We start from the raw sequence: 20628 nt of genomic DNA on the forward strand, positions 1-20628 counted from the left end.
CCCTTCTCCCCTATGATGTCCTCTCTTTTGTTGCTCACTTCACTCACTACTCTCTCCCTCTCGATCCTTCTCTACCCCCCTCCTCTCCTCTCCCTTCTTACTTTCAAATTGTTCTAAATACCGATTTTATGGTTTGATTCATGTTTACTGTTTTGCTTCTACTGTTCCATGTAAACTGTAAAGCGCCTTGGAATAAGGCGCTATACAAAACAATAAAAATACAAAATACAAAATACTTAAAATGTTACTTTTGTACATGAAATTAGCCATATTGGCTAAAAAGCTAATGGCATTTTCTTTGACCCAGCAACATTGCTGAAGAGATGGTGTCCCACAAGAAATGAAACCGAAACCAAGGCCATGAAGCAGGGCCATACACTTTATAACAGCGTACTGGCACCAAAAGATGAAATGATCTCTTTTTTCCAAAAAAACAGGCCTTAGTAATAAAACTAATGATCCCCATTAACAGTTTCCATTCGTTTCTGGGTCTATTCAAGGATTCCTTAAAAAATATATATATTTTAAAACCTGTGCTCGCAGTGGGCTCTCCCACTAGCTTTCCATTAGGGATGTCATTCACGCTTTCAGAGTCATACAGTCTGGCCTCTGTGAAGCCAGGTGATATAATCAATTAGAAGTCCAGGGACTGTGTCAACATTTGGGCCTTGAGCAGACACATTTCTAAAATCCTTCTAACAATACTGCCATGACAACCAGTCTTCTGAGCGGTCATAAATGGCCCATTTCCGAGCCTTAAAAGACTGACACCATATGGACTTTTGCCAGGCCATGGAAGGAAACTACTCTTTCATATTATGTTAAATAAAGAAAATACATTTTACCTCTGGGATCATATTTTCCTGAATATCTTTTGATAGGACTGTTTTAGCAACTTACTTATTCTTTCAAAATTGTTCAGAGCGAAACACTCTATCAGCTGAATGTAAAATGGAAATTTGTATAGTATTCTTTTAATTATGAAAATAATATGAATATAGATATTTTTGTACACAAAAGTTGCATCTGAGTGATTCATATATCCTAGCATCTGTGCAGGCTAGGCTGATATTCAGAGATTAGAAGAGAATATTTTTGTGAAGGTACCAGAGAATAAAAACCTAAAATCTGTCACATGCACAACACATGTTGTTCTGAGATGAGATTGGTATCATTTAATTCACCTAAGTGAGAGCAATCTGACGAACTAATTTGTAACTTAATCACGTGTCGACAAAATACCTTAGAAAATCTTAATTGTTTACTATAAAATATCTCAGATGACATTGCATCACATGGAAGGGAAACTAGGGTAGAACGTTCCTCCGATTGGACTGCCCTCTTCATTATTACACCCAAAAGGGATGTTTAGTGTGATGTCACTTTTGGAACACTGTCCAGTCACATAGAGTGACCAAGTAACGTAGAAAAATAATACACAGATCTAAAGCCCATGCCCTGTTAATGATTGGTCTTTAACCAGTAAAAGTCCAAACCCCAGATTTCTGGGAACTGATCAATTGGAGGCGAGACAGACTGACTGGCTGAATGACAGACTGAGCGGAAGAAGGGGATTATAAGATTTTACAATAGAAAGGAGCATATAATAGCCTGCCTTCCTTGTGATTACCTTTGTATTGCTGGCAGACCACTGTGAGAGAGGTTTATATGGAGTTCAACCCAAGGCCTTCCTCAATAGAAAAGGAAGCAGACAGGCCCCATACAGAAGGGTGGTGGAGGGAAGCTGGCCATTCTTGCTGACTGATGCCCACCTTTTACTAGAGGGGATAATTCAAACAATCCTTGAGAGGGTACCTACCAGCCTGTGAGAGAGTTACAAGAAATTCCTCTGTGAGTATAATGCCAAGGAGAAATATAATTTTGAGGGGAAGGTATACTCTAAATGGAAATAGATTAAATCCCAGTCGCTCTTATTAGTGAAGGGGGGAATATGAATCAACTTTACATTGATAAAAGTGTGTGTGTGCTGGGAGATCCCTGACTCCTTTCTGTGCAATGACAAAGTGCAGACAGGGAGTCTAGTAGAATCTAACTTTGCACATTCCTAAGAAGAAAATGAAATTGAAGTCATTCCTTGATTATATCACAGAGCAGAGTCATGTTATTGGCACTGAACCACACAAGAAAAAAAGGAAAGGGTTTTTAACTGACAACAATTTCTTTCGCACTTTAAATTGCCAACTGAAAAATGACATGTGCAATTGCTACGCATCGATGCAACAGAAACCCCACTGAAGGGAATCTAGCAAACATACATGTTAAATAGACACTTTGCTGTTTGTAATTGATTTACACACAGGTATGCCAAGCACCCTCTATTTCAATTGAGTTTTTAAAAAGTGTTGTTTGAAACTCATATATAGTGTTATAAAGGAGATATTTATTTTTAATACATGGAAAGTAAAGAGACTGAAATAGGCATGGATGCTCTGATTTGATTTTGCTTTCTATAAATTGATAGCTCTCTCTTGAACCCTCATACATTTTTCAATACTGGTGATTGTGCACTTGGGGTAAATGTAACGTACATTTGGTGATGTGTGTGCTTTTAAAAAGTCTACATTCAAGTTCAATGCAGTGTTCATAATTTAACTGACCAGTGAATTGATCATTCAACATTGTAGTAATTAATGACATCGCAATTTCATAGAGAATGGAAAAGATGTATAATTTGTTTTTATTTTAAATGTGTTTGCTTATTTCGATTTTTTAATAAATAGACATTCTGTGCAGCCCTGTGTATCTCTTGTCCCAAGGAGGAGGTGTGGCTGTCGGGATTTGATACTTTTAAACTGGTGTGTCCCAGGTTTATAAAATGAACTTTGTTAAATGAATGAAAATTGTGTGTGCCCGATTCGGGGTAGGTGGAAAATTCCCCCAAACTTGATTTTGCCCTATTAAAACATCTTACAACATACAGTTTAACGTGGGTTTTATGACAATATGTTATTATAAGAATATTGCAGCAACATGAGTGCCATTACTAACATTTGAGGGGAATGGGGCTGAAACAGTGAATGCTGATTTGTAATTAAAGTAACGGACAGGGTGTCGAGCTGAGGAAGCAGAGCTCTCTGATGATCAATAATGGTGTGTAGATAAGAACATGGCCTTAACTTCTGGCATTCCTTCTCTGGTTCTTCCCTGGCAAGTCACTTGAACTGTGAATCAAACTCCACATGATATTTTTTGATAGAATCAGATAAGAGGCACTCATTGTTTCTTAGGAGCCGCAAATGCTGCTTCCTGCTGCACAGTTCTTTAAAATGTGTTTTGGTACATGGTGTGAAAAGGTAGCCATGCAAGTGCTGCCATTTTTGAGGACACTGGTAGGTCTTGGCTCTAAAGAAAACAAGCATTCAGCATGTTTAGTGGTTTGGACACTCGCAAAATTAGTAGAGACAGGAAAACGACACAACAAACAGTTCTGTATCCCCATAGTCATCCAATTCCAGTAGAGGGAATGGAAGCCTCGTCAATGGGAAGAACACAGCACAAAGTATTGTAGCCCCATATTAAACCCTTCCAAGGCCCATATTGAAGGATAGGATGGGAAATAAATACAGTAGCCACGGTACATTTTATTAGCTTACTGTACTAATGCTGAACTGTAACAGGAAAGAGGCTCACTGTACAGCAAAGGAACCTAGCTTCCACAATGAACTGGGCCTTTTTCTTCCTCTTAGAAATGATCTTCGGGGATGTCACCTGTTTGAACTAATTGGTCTACAAGTTCTGTTTACAGATTGTGTCCTGAACTGGCTGGAATGGTGGCTCTTTAGAAGCTCTCTATTGGTTTTTAAAAGTAACAGTGTCAACTTTGTAGAAGTTCTTTATTGATAACTTTTATCTGCGTGATAGGCTATCATGCCATGTGTTTACGTCCAACAATACAGCACAAAGTACCCATGATGGATGGACTTAATTGTGCAGTCAGTCTGATGTAAGCAGGTTGGTCGGGAGCTTTTGGGGTGCTCCCAGCTGGGGGATCGGGGTTGGCGAATAAGGTCACCCTCCAAGAGGTAAAATTTAAATGTCTCCCCTATTCATGGGCACTGTGCTCACAATTTAGTTTTGCTGTGGCCATCTGAATGTACATAATGTTGTACTGTATCTCTTTGAACAGTCCTTGGAACAGGTCCTTACAACTTCAGGGCGCAGCTAGTTCCCATTGACTAGTGACCCTATGCCCATCTGAGCAGTTCAGGTTTTTTTGTGCACATTCACATGAATGGGCCCCATGGTTACATCACCTTTTAAATATACTATATGATAAACAAATTAAATGTAACAGAATCGGTTTATATCCTCTTACATTGCAGCTTGCATGAGATGAGTGCACCATAAAAAAGGTCTGTAAGAAAAAAACATAAAGGGGGTCTTTATGCAGGCAGGCAGAACACCAATGTTAGCACTTACAAGGTGTTGGCTCCCCTGAATGCTATTTTAAATATTTGCAATGCCGCATGCAAAGTCAAAGAATAAACGAAGGCAACATCGTTTTTACTCTTCACTTTGACTCCCTGTCTTGTTAAAAAAAAAAGTAAATGCTGCCTGCAAATTATGTTTCGCAGACATCATTTTCTAATGGATTCTTAGGGAATCCCCATGCATTAAGCACGTTTAAAAGGAGTCTAATGCCATAGGAAGCCATTCATTTTGCGTCTGCATTAAAGCCACTTACATGTGTAAAAATAACTTCAATTACAAGACGGAGGAGGAAAGTTTTCCACTTTGTGCCCCTTCTCCGCCTTGTAAGCATTTGGAAATTGGCTGGAGTGGAAAATTAAGATTGCACCATTGTTTTAACACCTTCATTATCTGCACCACCGATTACAAAACGACCCCTTTCCTATGTTGTTTAAAACTGTAAAATACTCGTTAAAATGTGATATTAGGGGCAGTACTGCTGAAGTGACCCAACCAAATAAAAAGGCATAAATAAAAACAAACTTCAGTAGTGTTCACTGCATATGATTATACATAATATGAATATAATTGATGAAGTGGACTAAAACCTGGTTCCCAGTTGATTGTGGGGTTCGCCAAGCTGCTTGAGCGGTTCATTAGGATCAAATTGTGTGTTTACACGAGGCGAGTGCTCAACTTCGGGTTCACCAAGGTAATCTGCTTGAAAAGACGTTTACAATACACCCTCCTCCCCCTCAATGCGCGTCCATGTGTGTTGTGGCCACGGCATGGCAATGAAGCAGATTCAACCCCTGTTGAATGACCAAAAAATGATAGTGTTTTAGAAGACTACGTGCAACTATCGGGAGGATAGCGCAGCGGCAACGTGCTCGCTTTGGAAACAACCTGACGTGGAGCAACTGTTAGGGAGAATTCTCTGTGAAGGCTAATTTCCCAAACCTAGTGAGTCCCCCAGCAGCTTTGCTGGATTTTTGGGGTTTATTTTTTTATCCTGTTAAGAGTGATACTCTTTTACTCCCACTCTTAGACATGATTTGAGGTGTTCCTTTGTCTTTCCATGTGTTTTATGGGCTATGGGGTCTTTTACTCCATAGGGTCTCATGTGTTTTTGATGTGGGTTACACAGCACCCTCTGTGCCGTAACCCAGGGGTGTCGTGGCGACCCCCAAACATAGACTCCATACCCTGGGACCGACTACTGTCTCCCAGGGCATGTAAAGTCACCATTGGCTTTACTAGGCCCAAATTATGAACAGAAACCAGTACAAAACATCATATGGTGGACGTACTGGTCGGGGCAATTCGATTGCCCCAGGGTCTGTTGTTCGAGAGGGCACGTCTCCGTCCCCCCTGATCGAGTTTTGGCTGGTGGCAGTGGATACTACTTTTTATATTCGACCGCGAATATATCTCTATGGGATTTTCCCATTGTTCGAGGCTACCAACTTTATTTATTTAATTCCTATAGCCCCGAACATACCGCCAGTTTATTTATTTAATATTTATTCACCGGTTGGTATTTTTTGCCAGAACTCGATTCTAAAATGGCGTTTGTGTTCTCTTCTGTGACTCCAACCCAAATCGAGCCCTTTGTTTGACCTTTTGGCCGGCTTCTCCACAGAAGCCTCCAAAAGTGGTGCCACTCTGTCTGGGTACCACAGGGGGTGTGGGAGGGGGTTTAGGCACCCTGGATTGAGTTGCCTTGGCAACTCAAGTCGCATTCTTGTGTGATTGGCCCAAGTGGTGAGCCGGCCAGCTCACCACTTAGCATGTTTGATTGACAGCTAGGCTGAATGAATGGGGGTTTGCTGCATAAAAGCAGGGCTTTGGGGACTGGAACTTCAGAAGTCGCCACAGGACCTAAGAATCCGAGGAGGGAGAAGCTGAGCCAACCTGCAACGATGACACCACCGGTGGAGCCCTGCTGAACCGTCTCACCACTTTTCCCGACGACAGAGGAGATCTCCAGTCCGGTGAGTCTTCTTCCTTTGACTGGTGGGGATAACCAGTTTTGCCTTCTTTTCGCCTTCCTGGAGCATCTCGTGGCCGCCTTGCCCATGCCAAGCACCCTGGCAACCGGAATACCATGTTTTACCACTACCGCGAATAGTAGGGTAGTACCTTTTAACCGAAGAACTCTGCGGCTGGTTTCTTCCCTGGCAGTGCAACGACCTTCATCTTTCCTCCACGTCGAGACCTCCTCTTCCTCTGGAGAAACACTGACTTGCACCCGCTTCCAGGAACAACTGCCCCGCTGGAGCTTCCTTCCCACTTAAGGTACTGTGTCCCGCCTGGCTTCCCTTGCAACAGATCGTTCGGGGTGACAGTAAAACCTCGACTTTCTAACCTGGGCTGGCCTGGGACAACCTAGCTAACTTTTCCTGACTTTAATTTCATTCTTTGTGTGCGAACTATCGACAAGACTCTTTGGGCATAACCCCACTGTGTGAACCTGGACCCCTTCTGCGTGCTCTCTCCGAGAGTGGGCCTTGCAATTGACTTCCTTGCTCTCCAGTAGAACTCTGCCTATCCTGCCTTACTGTGGTTCTTTAAAAAGTATTGAAATTTGTGTGCTTCCATAACTCTGCCTTTTAGAGTGCCATCTTATGTTAAGCGCTCACCTCTGTCTGAAAATAAGTGGTGTTTCTCATTAAGACTTGTCTAATAAGTAATTAGGGTTGTATATATATATAATAGTGACTGTGCTGAATTTACTTACCTCTTTTGTGCTAGTGTAATTTACAAGTGTGTCTTTAAATAAATAACTATATACTTTTACACCAAAGCTCTGGTCAGTGTTTGCTTGTGCTACTGTATCTCTGTACCTATTGTGTATACTCTACATACTGCCTAACTCTTGTTGAGGGAAGTCCGACTGCCCAGCCACAGCTTCCAAGTGAATCTGTGTGGTACAGACTGCTACCAAGTGGGTTTACTGCCAAACACCTGTAGCCTTAAATCTTTTGCAGTGGTCCCTAAGGGAACTGCACAGGTTTCTGCCTAACAGAAACACAGGTTCGATCCCTGGGTCCACGCTTAGAAACCTCTGGGTATTAGTTATAAATAACCTATCATATCATAACATGCAATTCTGGCCAAAATAGTGGTGAAAGGTGTTGATTAGTTGGCCGTTTAGGCTAATGAAAAAGAGTGATTTGACCAAATGTCACTATTAAGTTCAGTGATCTGCGTAGCCTAACATGCACACATTACTGATTGATTATATAAGTTTCAATAGTCTTTGCTAGGTACATGGGACATGTTTAATGAATATTTGTGAATTTACACAGTGTTTTGAGGGGATGATGTTCCACCAGCTCTAACCCTGTGTGTTTCTCTCAACCCAATCTACACGCTGCTGCACCAATGACCGCCAGCTCTCCCCATCACCAGCTAGGTCATCTATTGTTCAGGTTTGTAAGGTGTGGCATGTCGTGGTATCCTGGAGCAAGAGCTATCCCGTCCGACAACTGTAGTCTTTCCTCAACTGCTGCCTTCTTTCACTCTGCGGCAGACATTTCATAACGTGTAAACAATTAACAAAATCTCCTACAGCTGGTTTATTACGTTACGGCATAGATTTCTTCTTAATGCCTAACAACGTAATGTAACGTTCTACAATTATTCCACAGAGTTGCTCCCCAAATGCCACCATGGGTTCTACCTTTAATGCCCGATTGATGGAATTATCTCTGTGGAAAATTGGGACTTTTTGTGCCAAACACCATGCACAATCCTGTTTGTCGATTCATGGAATTGACTGTGCAGCACTTTTTCGTACTTTGCAGGGACTTACGCGCTGGCTTGGCACGTCTATGCGAGCAGCCGAGTGCCTTGCGCCGAGTGCCTTGGGCGCGACACCAAACAGATTGTGGGCATGGTTTGAGCAGAGGGCAGGGAAGGGAGGGCAACTTGGAAAATGAGTAAGAAAAAGGGAAAATGGGGGTGTTACGAGGGACGGCCCGCAGGCAGTCCATCGCAAGCCCACTATTGTGCAGAACGATGCGTATTCATGGATTTGACTGTAAACCTCTCGGCGGGATAATGGCCATGCAAATCCGTCATACTATCTGCCACCCAAAGTCCAGCATACAGGCATTTGCGCATAGGATTCACTGCGCAGAGGTAAGATTGGGAGTCAGATTAAGGGTGTGTGTATGTAGCCGGAGATCCGATCTAACCCAGGGGTGCATGTACGCAGTGTAGCGGGGTGCAGAAATGGTTTACGGGGGTTTACATGCATAGTTTCTGAGTTTTACTTGAGTTAGGATAAATCTTAAACATGTTGTTGGGGTTCGGTAACAGTTACGGGGGGATCCTGCCCTGGGTCCCCGAGATTCAGGCCTGCTTGTGGGGGACCCCACGCGAAGTTTGAAGGGTGCATGTATTTGCGCCCGGGGGAGCATGCAAAGGTAGCTGCTTCTGGCTGCTTCTGCTTTGCATGGGGACATGACAGGGGCATTCTGGCCGCGACTTGCGTATACGCTTATTTTGCGCAAACAATGACATGAATACACAGAGCACATGTGCAGTGCAGGCTTGCGCAGTGTCATTCTCTGCGTGCAGGATTTGCGGGATCTCTGTGCACTATTTCATGAATCAGGCCCTTAATGTTGCAACCAACATTAACACACACAATTCTAAGTATTGTTTTTTGTTGCATTGTGCAGCAGTTAAAAAAAAAAAAGGTTTTACGAGTTTAAGCAGATTATACAATAATACGTCTTTTAACAATAATCATAATAAACATATTAGGGGCATTTGTAGGGATATCATGTGATCACGGGAGCGCGGCCCCGCGAGATCTCGGCACAACGGATCACGCGGACCCGTGCTCCGCGAGCGGACTTTGGCACAAGTGCAAGGCTGGGGGAGCGCCAGACAAGTCAGTCTGGCGAGCGCTGCTCCTGTTGAGGAGCCAACATAACTGAGGCTCCACAAGCTAGTGCCACCCAACTTCCAGGGCATAAGTCCAATGCCAAAGGAGGCCTCATGGGGGCCCTGGAAGTTTACAGCGTGCAGGTAATGCGCACACCCTGCCTCCAGTGGAGTTAACTTGAAGGCCCAGCTGAGACTGTGAGTACCTCCCCCTGTCCCGCACATGGACCATTGCGACCACTTGTTCTGTAAGCAATAAAAGCAGTTATAATCACCCAGGCGTCCTGTCGTCCTTAGAGGCCACAACATAACTGGTGACGAGGATATCTGAATACCCACGGACCCACCATGCAATGCGCCACACCGCCCCCTGCGTTTCTCTCCTCTCCTGGGACCCCTGCAATTCCGTGGATGCAGTGGGAGCCCCTCTTCTCTGCGTACCTGGAGGCCGTAGGTGGCACAGGATATGCCCCCGCCAGGAAGAAGGCGATGCTGCTGAACGCAATGGGGGTTGAAGGACAGCGCATTTTTGCCAGTTTGGCAGCCATACCAGTGGATGATGACAACGACAACGTCTACAAAGAGGCAATCTGTTGCATAGTAAAGCGGTTCACCAATAAGGAGAACGTGGTTCTACACAGGCTGAGGTTCTACACCCGTAAACAAGAAGGGAGTGAACCTGTGGATGGCTACATCACCAGGATGAGGGAGCTGGCATCCTTATGCACCTTTGGCGAAAACTCAGAACAGGTCATCTGCGACATGCTGGTGGTTCACACCAACTCCAGGAAAGTGCAGGACAAGTTCATACAAGAAAAGGAAGTGACCCTTGACAAGGGCATCCAAATCGCCAGGCGGAAGAAGAAACCTCCAGCAGGCGGGAAGTCATCTACCCGTACCTGAGTTTACGGCGCTGCAATGGAGAGGACGCAGAGACAAGCAGTCCCGCGACAGCCCCAGAGAAAGAGGCCCCAGGCAAAGGGATGTTCCGAAATGCTACAGATGTGCCAGGACCAAACACATGGCGAATGATCGCGACTGCCCCGCCAGAAACAAGGAGTGCTCCAAGTGTGGACGCATTGGTCACGTGGCCCCTGCATGCACGTGGTGGGAAAAAACCATCTCCCGCACCGATGGTGACCACGCTTCAAGCGACAAGGACGAGCAACAGAACAGACCCATGGTCGTCATGGTCAATGCCCTCCATGCCAGGAGAGAAAAGTCCCACTGCACCATTAAAGTGGACGGTATGGAAACACGTGTCATTGCAGCCTCAGGATCAGACCTCTCAATCCTTCCCATAGACACATACAAGGATGGGGCAAGCAAAGGTGGAGATCAGAACGACCAGGCAAAAACCGACGGTCTTTGGGGGTGCAACCGTCAACCTACTAGGTTACATCAGAGCCCAAATTGAATTCAAAGGGAGGTCTACCGACACCAAAGTGTACTTCTGAACGAAAGGTCCGTCCGTGCTCGTATGGGACGATCAACACAGACTCAGCATTAGACTAGACCCCAGCACTCCGGAACAGGTACTCATGGTCTCCTCAGGAGCAGCGCAAAATTTCAAGGAGATGTTCCCGAGCCTGTTTTCCGAGAAACCGGGGAAAGTGAGAGACTTCATCCACAAGATTTGTTTGAAACCCAATGCAGTGCTTGTGAAACACAAAGTTAGAACGGTACCTGCCACGGAAAGACCAGCGTTAGAGGCCCATCTCCGGAAGATGGTCGAAGAAGGGACCATTGAGATAGTGGAATCCTCAGAGTGGCTGAGTACGGTGGTTCTAGTCAAGAAAAAATCCAGCAACGACCTCAGAATATACATCGACCTGAGAAGTCTGAATCTAGAGGTTGTCACAGATAGCTTCCCGCTCCCCAGTATCAGCAAAATTGTCCTAATGATGAAGGAGGCGGCAATCTTCTCGAAGCTGGACATGCGTGACGCCTCTCACCAGATTGCATTACACAAGTCTTCACGCCCACTTACGGCGTTGATCACTCCTTTCGGCACCTTTCAATACACCTGCATGCCGTTTGGACTGTCCTCAGCAGCGTCAGCATTCCAGATAATGATGAATTCTTTGCTCAAAGGACTCACAAACGTCTCATTCTTTCAGGATGACATCCTTGTGTACGCCAAGGACAACGAGACTCATGACAAAGCACTCAGGGCAGTCCTGAGCAAGCTTCAAGAAGAAGGCGTTCATCTTCGCCACGAGAAGTGTGTTTTCCGAATAAGCAAGGTAGAATACCTCGGGTACTGCATCTCAAGCGAAGGAGTGAGCCCCAAGAAGAACCTGATGGAGGCCATAGCAGACGCCCCGGCCCGAGGTCCAGAGAAGAACTCAGCTCGTTCCTGGGCCTAGCAGAGTACTACGCAAAATTTGTCCCAAGGTTCTCCGAAACCACGTCCCCCATGAGGGAACTTCTGAAGAAAGGGTCAACCCACTCCTGGGGTCCAGAGCAATACAGGAGCCTTCACTGAAATCAAAAGTAGGATTCTGCACGCACCATGCCTAAAACCCTTAAACCCCGAATGGGACACCTGCATCACTACGGATGCCAGCGCATATGGACTGGGGGCCACCCTGACCCAGAAGAAGGGCGACACTGAAAATATTGTGGCCTTTGCGTCTAAAGCACTATCGTCCGCGGAGCAGAATTAGTCCATCGTAGAGAAAGAAATGTTGGCTTGTGCCTGGGCCGTCGACTACTTCAGATCTTACGTTTGGGGCACGAAATTTAGACTGATCACCGACCACAAACCCCTCATTCACATGTTGAGCCCTGGCGGCACCAAGACTGCAACCCCGAGACTGGCCAGGATCGCCGCAAAACTTCAAGAGTACACACACGAAATAGCCCACATTGCTGGCTGGAAAAACGCACAAGCGGACTGCATGTCCAGGCTCCTGAACCAAAATGCCCCTGGGACCAAATTCTTAGAAGACGAATGTGTCGTAGCCTCCATAGGCGACTTGAGGAATGGCGAGTACATGGACCTGAGTGAGCGCCAATGGCAGGAGGAGTTTGAGCAGGACGATTCCCTATGGCGTGTAGCAGCCTGGGTCCGCGGAGGGTGGCCTGATGAAAGAGCGATTCACGAAGGCCTACGTCCTTACTGGAAGGTGAACGACGAAATCACTGCCATGAATGGTCTCATTCTGAGAGGCGACCAAGTGATCCCGCCCAGCGGAATTCGCAAAGTAATACTGTGCAGAGCGCACTGAGGCCATCTGGGGTGCAACATGACCAGGCGCAGGATACACAATGCCTACTGATGGCCAGGCATGGATCAGGACATACGACAAATGGTTGAAAGGTGCCATGAGTGCACTAACTGCGACAAGCGCCTGTCCGTGAGATAAGCCCCCATGCTGCCCACCGAAATCCCCAAAGGGGTCTGGCGCAAACTAGGTTTAGCCTTCATCGGGCCACTGGACAGAATGCCCCCAGAACATAAATACGGGATAGTCACGGTTGACTACTTCTCAAAATTGGTCGAAGTTGACTTTACTTCGGACATCACCACAAAAACAGTCATTGAAGCACTCACCGCCATATTCCAGCGCGAAGGCCACCCGGAGGAAATTGTGACGGACAATGGGGTCCAGTTGGCCTCTCGAGAAATGGAGAAATTCCTCAAACTCAACAACATTCAACAGCGAAGAGCAAGTCTCTACCATCCACAGGCCAATGGCCTGGTCGAGCGGGCGAACGGCTTCATCAAAGTGGCGCTGCAACTAGCGCATGCCTCGGGACTAAACCTGTACAAGACGGTCAAAGATGCCATCGCAGCCCACCGCATCACTCCCAACGCTGTCATTGGCGTGTCACCATTCCATCTGTTAAGGGGGAGAAGGGCAGCATCCACACTGGTACCACTGTGGCTCCATCAAGTGAGGGCCGATGAAGATGTGGACATGGAAGACGTAGTCTTTTGCATGCAGCGGAGCAAAGAAGCCATGAAGGCTCAAGGAGACACGCGGCAGGCTGCTCGCCGCACAGCAGTTAACAGAGGTGACCTGGTCAAGATACGGCTTCCCCACAAGGACTCTGTGACAGGCTCTAGAAACAGCAGTCCCATAGAAGTCGTTGCCAAAGGGTCAAACCACATCTGCACCAGCAACGGAAGGAGATGGAACCTTGAAAGGGTGGCCATGTACCGCAGGAGAAAATCCATGGAACAGCCACACTGGGAAACCGGAGAAGATCAAGACCTACTAGAGCCATCCGAAAACCCTAGCCAGTCAGAAAGAGATGCCTGAGAGTCACCCTACGTCAGTGAGTTCTCAAGCAGCACCTCCCCAGCTCCACTCAGGGAGCGGCAGCGGAAAACAAAACAAGGAGAATCTGAATCACCCGCACCTCCCCAAGAGTACTCCTGCAACCCTGCCCCGCTTCCAGATCAAGGCAGACCACAGAGAGAAAAAAGGAAACCCAGCAAGTTTGCAGACTTCGTCATGGAATGACCTTCCATCCTTTTCCCAGCAAAGGAGGTGTGTGGGGATATCACGTGATCGCGGGAGCGCAGTCCCGTGAGATCTCGGCCCAACGGGATCTCGCGGACCCGTGCTCTGCGAGCGGACTTTGGCACCAGTGCAAGGCTGGCGGAGCGCCAGACAAGTCGGTCTGGAGAGCGCTGCTCCTGTTGATGAGCCAACATAACTGAGGCTCCACGAGCTAGTGCCACCCAACTTCCAGGGCATAAGTCCAATGCCACAGGAGGCCTCATGGGGGCCCTGGAAGTTTACAGCGTGCAGGTCATGTGCACACCCTGCCTCCAGTGGAGTTAACTGGAAGGCCCAGCTGAGACTGTGAGTACCTCCCCCTGTCCTGCACATGGACCATTGCGACCACTTGTTCTGTAAGCAATAAAAGCAGTGATAATCACCCAGGCGTCCTGTCGTCCTTAGAGGCCACAACAGCATTCAAGATAAAATAAAAATGTTGTCCTTTTTATCCTCTATAACAATAGCTGATGTTTTACAATTGCATCCTGCATACATAAAGCCCATATGAGAAATGCAAATTAACTCTTCCATTGTAAATATCAACATGATTTGGTAATATTGATATTGATATTTTATTTCTATCGCTCTCGTACACAAGTCTTTCAGAGCACATTTGCTGCAAAGCATTTTGCAGCACATTATATTAAAAGCGATGTCAACTGATGCACTTGGAGTTCCACATGCCATCATTCCGGACACACTATTCGTATAAAAAAGAAAATGGTGCTGCTACATGAGGGAAGGGCCTCGGGTGGCTGTAAACAGCGGTCAGAGAATGTGTATTCTCACCCGCTGTTCCAGCTACCTGATTGGCTGAACGCCCTTCCCCGGATGCGTAGAAGCAGAAACACTTTTGTAAGCAGTTCGAATGTTTTCTAGTACACACATCTACTAGCATGATACTGTTTTTGGTGGCATCTCTACTGAGCGGGAGTGTTAAAATTGACAAAGGCTGTAGTAACCAAAGGTGTGATGCAAAACATCCATCAAAAGCAAAGAATGTCAGCACACAAACATGCACCATGTTATTAGCTAGTATTGAGCACCAGTAGGAGATGAGTACAGAACTAGGCTAGTGGATTTTGGTTTTTGATAAATACATTGTTTTGGCACCGACGAAAAGAAATGAGACAGATTACTATGCAAGTGTTTTCACTCCAAGATTTATTTACATTTAAATATGGAACAGCTGTGAAATCGAAAATGTAGTGATGCATTTGGTAAATCAGCACAATTCTCCCTTCTAGAGATTCCCCACAACATCCACCATGGAATTATTTTCCCTATTTACCTTATTCGTAATAATGATAAATAAAAGAATTAGAAAAACGCAATCAGGCATTTGAGCCTATACATGTACCCAGAGGCATTTTTGCTACACCAAACTGATTTTCAAATGCACAAATGTGCACATCGGAGCATATGCAAATTGCAACTGATTTATAAAGCCGGTCAAATGCAAAACATAGTACTCCTCAGACCGAAAGGTCGTGAGGAATGCACACTTTTACACACATCCACCCCACATATGCAAAATACGTGAGTCTAAAGGGGCAAAATGAGAGCCATACCTACACACAGAAATGGAGTAATCGAATCCACTGAACAAAATTAATTGCACGTGTAGTAACGTCCCCCAGTTCCAACTTGGTGTAAGTCAGTTTTGGGACGTGGGAAAATCCAAAGGAGCAAATGTTCAATTTTAAAAATATTTTCAACTGAAAGTGGTTCAATAGACTCAACGTGTGACACCTATTTAGAGCTAAACGTTATTTTTCATTTCCAGGGGCTTGCATCTGTGTTTTTTTTCTTTTGTATGAATCAGGTTTGTTTGTCAGTGCAAAGTGTGTAAGTGCAAATTGCGTATGCCACATGTGCCATTCTTGGTGATTCACCATGAGTCTGCAATTTGCAAGAGACTGAGGCCCTGATTCATGCAATATTATGTGTGGAAAAGCATGACTTTGCGAATCAATCTGCATGCAAATCCCTGTTTGTCGATTCATGGAACTGACTGCGCTGCACCTTTCCACACAGCCCGGCATGACTCTGCGAGTGGTCGATCGCCTTGCGCAAGCCTCCAAGCAGACTCTGGGTCGGGCCTACGCAGTGACCCAAATGGGGGCAGAACATGCATAGTGAGGAATAACATGTGAAAATGTGGCCGTGTTAAGGCACGGGCCATGGCTAAGCAATTGCAGGCCCATTCCAATGCAAAACCAACTGTATTAATGGATTTCAATACAGAACATTGCATCGCGAAAAAACACACACAAACCCAGCGATCCATACGCCACATCATAGCAAGCATAAACTACAACGCACATAGCAACCAATGCGAATAAAGCACGCAATACACATCAAAGAAACATCTACAGCCATGATGAACCCAGCAATAGTAGGAGCTATTGTGCATGGACATCGCAGGAGGAGGAGGATGCTTAGGGCCCGGATCTTCACACCACGCTGTTTGGGATGCAGGATGACAAAGTAGTATATACCAGGTACAGGTTCCCCCCCATATAATCCTAGACCTCGTCAGGCAGTGGGAAGATGGCTTAGAATCACCCACCATCTGCCCCCAGGCCCTTACCCCCCAGAAAAAGTGCTGACTGCACTCCATTTCATTGCAACTGGGTCCTTCCAGCAAACCACTGCAATAGTTGATGGAATATTGCAGGCCACCCAATCCCGCTGTCTACACCAGGTATTGTCATGCGCAAAAGCGTGTACATGTGTGCGCAGGCACATATACATGCCCAGAACCGTGTTTGAAAGGCAGACAGTGATCCACGAATACTATGCAGTAGCACACTTCCCCCGTGTATTAGGTGCAATTGGCTGCATACATGTTGCGCTATGGCCAACCCGAATGACGAAGCACATCTACCGGAATCGTAAGCACTGGCACTCCATTAATATGCAGATAGTGTGTGATGCCAATGGAATCATCATGGAAGTGTATGCCAATTTCCCAGGGAGCACACATGATAGCTACATCTTCCACCAGTCACCACTGCACCAAGCCCTGGCACCTGGAAAACATAGCAATGCATGGCTCATTGGTGATTATGAATCGTCACGCACATGCATGCATATGACACACTGAACAATAGAACCTGAAAATAAATGACAATGACAATCATGTACACAATTGCAGGGGACAGTGCCTACCCGCTGTCAACATTCATGATGACACCAATCCAGAATCCCACAGCAGCAGCTGAGGTGAGATGTTAATACAGCACATGTAGCCACCAGGGCCATAGTGGAGTGCTCATTCAGTGTGCTGAAGTCACGGTTCCTCTCCCTTGACCACTCTGGTGTGGTGTTGCTATATATACCACCGGTAATATGTAGAATCATAGTGGCTGCATGTGTACTGCACAATGTTGCCACACGGAGTGGTGTACCAGTGGAAATGCAGGTGGGACACCACCCGCATGCACAGGCACCACCCTTGCCGATGGCCAGCCAAAGGGCACACGGAGAGGCTGCACACACCCAGTTGGTGCAATCATAGTTCACATAAAAACCAGCCCCTGTGTAGCACACAAACTGAAGCCATATCCCAAGTGCCAATCAATGATGAATTGTGGGCCTATCCACCATGCCCACAACAACACCCTGAGAATTTGTCTCTGGGAGGGTATAATTGTGTGGGTCCACTAGACATAAAACAACATGCACAAACTGAGTCCCAGATAAAAATTGTGAGTGGGAGTAGTCCACTCTCACTTCGCAAAGTTGGCAGTAACATGATTCTGGAGGCAGGAGAAATGTACACATGAGAAAAATACATAACCAAGTAAAAACATGTTGGAACAGAATAATGCAAGTAACTGCAAGAACTATGCAGATTTCACCTTATCCCTTGTGTGCATGCAAAAGCTGGACTGTGCAATCCATTGATGTCCCCCTCTGTCGGCCTTGACACCACTAAACCATGATGCTGTGTCCTGTAAATGCACAAAGTAGCAACTTCACCTTCAATCGCAGCAACCATATTCACACGCAGAATGCCTCTGTACAGAAAAACAAAACAATGTGAGGGCAGGCAACAGATCCATGCACCTAAACTTACAGCAAGATGTGCCCCCCTGAGCGACATGCAACAAATGGAAACAATAACTAAACTGCCACCCATCACCATGTGTGCCGGCACCCATACAGCCAGATCTGCCCATCTCATGCCAATGCGACATGAAAAACCCACACAGAGACACCTTACCCACTCACAACAGCTACAATGCCCTGCTCCCGGAGTGCCATGCAACACTTAACCATTATCATGCTGATGGGTCATTCTGAACACTCATATCTGGACACATTCAGTATGACACTGAGAGGACCCCCAAAAAGAGACCATTGAGAGGATGAAACCCAGAATCACCCTGGAAGTCCTCCCAGTGCCATGGTATGGCTCCCCTCATTAACGTGGCATTAGGACAGTGCAGTAAACACTGGCAGGGGAGCTGATGATACAAAGTGCAAGAAGATGTGATTAAAAAAGATCACCCATTGCACAGAAGACAGGATCTTGCAGAAGGCAGCACTTCACAGAGGCAGCTGTCATACTGGAAGGCAGGGCACCAAGGCAACTGGCATGAAACACACAAGCAGACATGAGAAAGCAATGAGAAACAGAGGCCAAGGACAAAGACAACCTAAAGGGAGCAGGCAACAGGAAAGTGGAAATGAAGGCAGACTTCACTGGGACTGGATTGAATTGGGTCAAATGTGCTTTGAACTGAAGGGAACATTGAAGTGCACTCAGCAGCTGTCAAAGGGCTTCAGAAAATATGATGGTGTACTGTGCATGGTACATGTTCACCATGGCAACCAACAACCCCTGGACAATGGTGTGCGCCTTGTGTCTGTGAAGAACATGTCATCCCACAAATTGCCAGTAGTGCTGTTATGTGTGTGGATGGAAGAAGGACCAGGATTGGACTGCCTGTGTGGGTAGACATGACTACTGAAAAATAATTGTAGGGGATGCCAAATGGCAGGCAATACACATGTGAAAAGTGCAAGGAAACATTCACCACTACAATCATCGCCATGTGTCACAGCACACAAACAGGGCCTGCCACACTCATGACAACTCACCAACAAAGGCCCTACAGTGACAGCCCCTCACAACTATGAACCCACAACCAGTGACACCTTGATTGTCTTGAGAAAACAGCATGCATTGACTCACCAATCTACCATCACCATGAGTCACATGCACCCATGAAGCTGGACCCGTTCACCTCAATACAAGTAAAAGTGACCCTGCACAGTGCCAGACTCTCTGCCACAAACCACAACACAAGTGACACCCTGCGTGCCTTTCACTTACCTGCACATGGTACCCACCTGGCTTGCATCCACTGCATCCGACTAGGAAAGACATTTTCAAATCGTAAAGACATGCATTGCAACAACATAAAGACACTGGACATCCATGACAACTCATGTACGAAACAAAAAAATAGGCATGGACCACCCAGTGTTGAAGGATGACAGAGTGCACGAGGGAGACAGGGCACAGAGTGTTGATTGCCTAACAGTAGAGTGGAGCACAGGAGAGAGAGAGAGGTACAGTTCAAAAGCACTGCAAGGAGGAGAGTGGCTGGAGCGGATGAGGATGGATATGTCTGACATCACAGTGGGTGAGGGCAGATAGAAGTTGCGTAAACGTGGGAGATCGAGACATGAACACCTTTACAAGAAGCAGCCTGGTCAGAAAGCCTGGAAGGAACAGAGATGGAAAAGTACCACATGCAGTGGCCCAGGTATGACAAAAGTGGGTGACAGAGACAGGAAAACTGTTAAGGAATGGGCACATGTGAAAGGTCAGTCATCAGTTCTACATCAGAAAAATCACCGGCAACATCCACTATGGCATCAGAAAAAGACACAGGTATGCTACATGCCCAAAAAGAACTGTCTACAACCCCATAGCCATACCATAAACGAAACAACATTCACCCCTGTTGGACTCCATTGCAAATGGACCCCAGGAAAACATGCAGTTGTTCACTCAGCCACAAACAGCACCCACCAACAGACCACACACCCTGAGTGTGACTGTCCAAGTAAGTGTGCATGGATTCCAGGGTGCACTCGCAACTCACAAAGGGAGAACAGATGAAGGCAAGCTGTGGGGAGTGGACGAGGTTACACAACCATGGGCACACAATGTACACACACAAATTTGCACTCACTGACAGTGCCGGATGACATGAACAAGGAATGAAAACCAAAAAAACATGCAACAAACTGTAGAAAAAGGGACCTCATTGGGTACCACAGAAGCAGTCTGTCAGGGATACACATGCACATATCTGTACAACCCTACATGCATTAAGTATGACAAATGTGTCCTGTGGCATCAGTGTACACAAATGGCTAGAATTTTGTCACCAGAGGCTACGTAATGAAGCAATGCAGTGGAGGATGAGCAGACCTGTCAATCAACGCATGTGGTACATGTGGAACATGGCAGGGCAGGACATGTAAGTGGAGAAGGGAGTGGACTGTGATGTTGCGCAGATCAAAGAGTAGTGGGCACAAGGAGTACACCTGCAGGGCCCGGTAGGATACATGGGGCCAGTGGGAATATAAGGGTGGCAATACGGAGAGATCAGCACAGTCAGTGAGGCAAGTGTTGTAGAACCAAAATACACAGAGTGCAGATGCACAGAGAATTCAGGCCGTCAATTAGTACGAACATCCAGAATGAATGAAATACTGCCCATGCCAACGAATGACAAGTGCTGCCCAATCACTT

This window comes from Ambystoma mexicanum, chromosome 12 (assembly GCF_040938575.1).
Source record: "Ambystoma mexicanum isolate Mex_15411 chromosome 12, UKY_AmexF1_1, whole genome shotgun sequence".
NCBI classification, from domain to species: Eukaryota; Metazoa; Chordata; class Amphibia; order Caudata; family Ambystomatidae; genus Ambystoma; species Ambystoma mexicanum.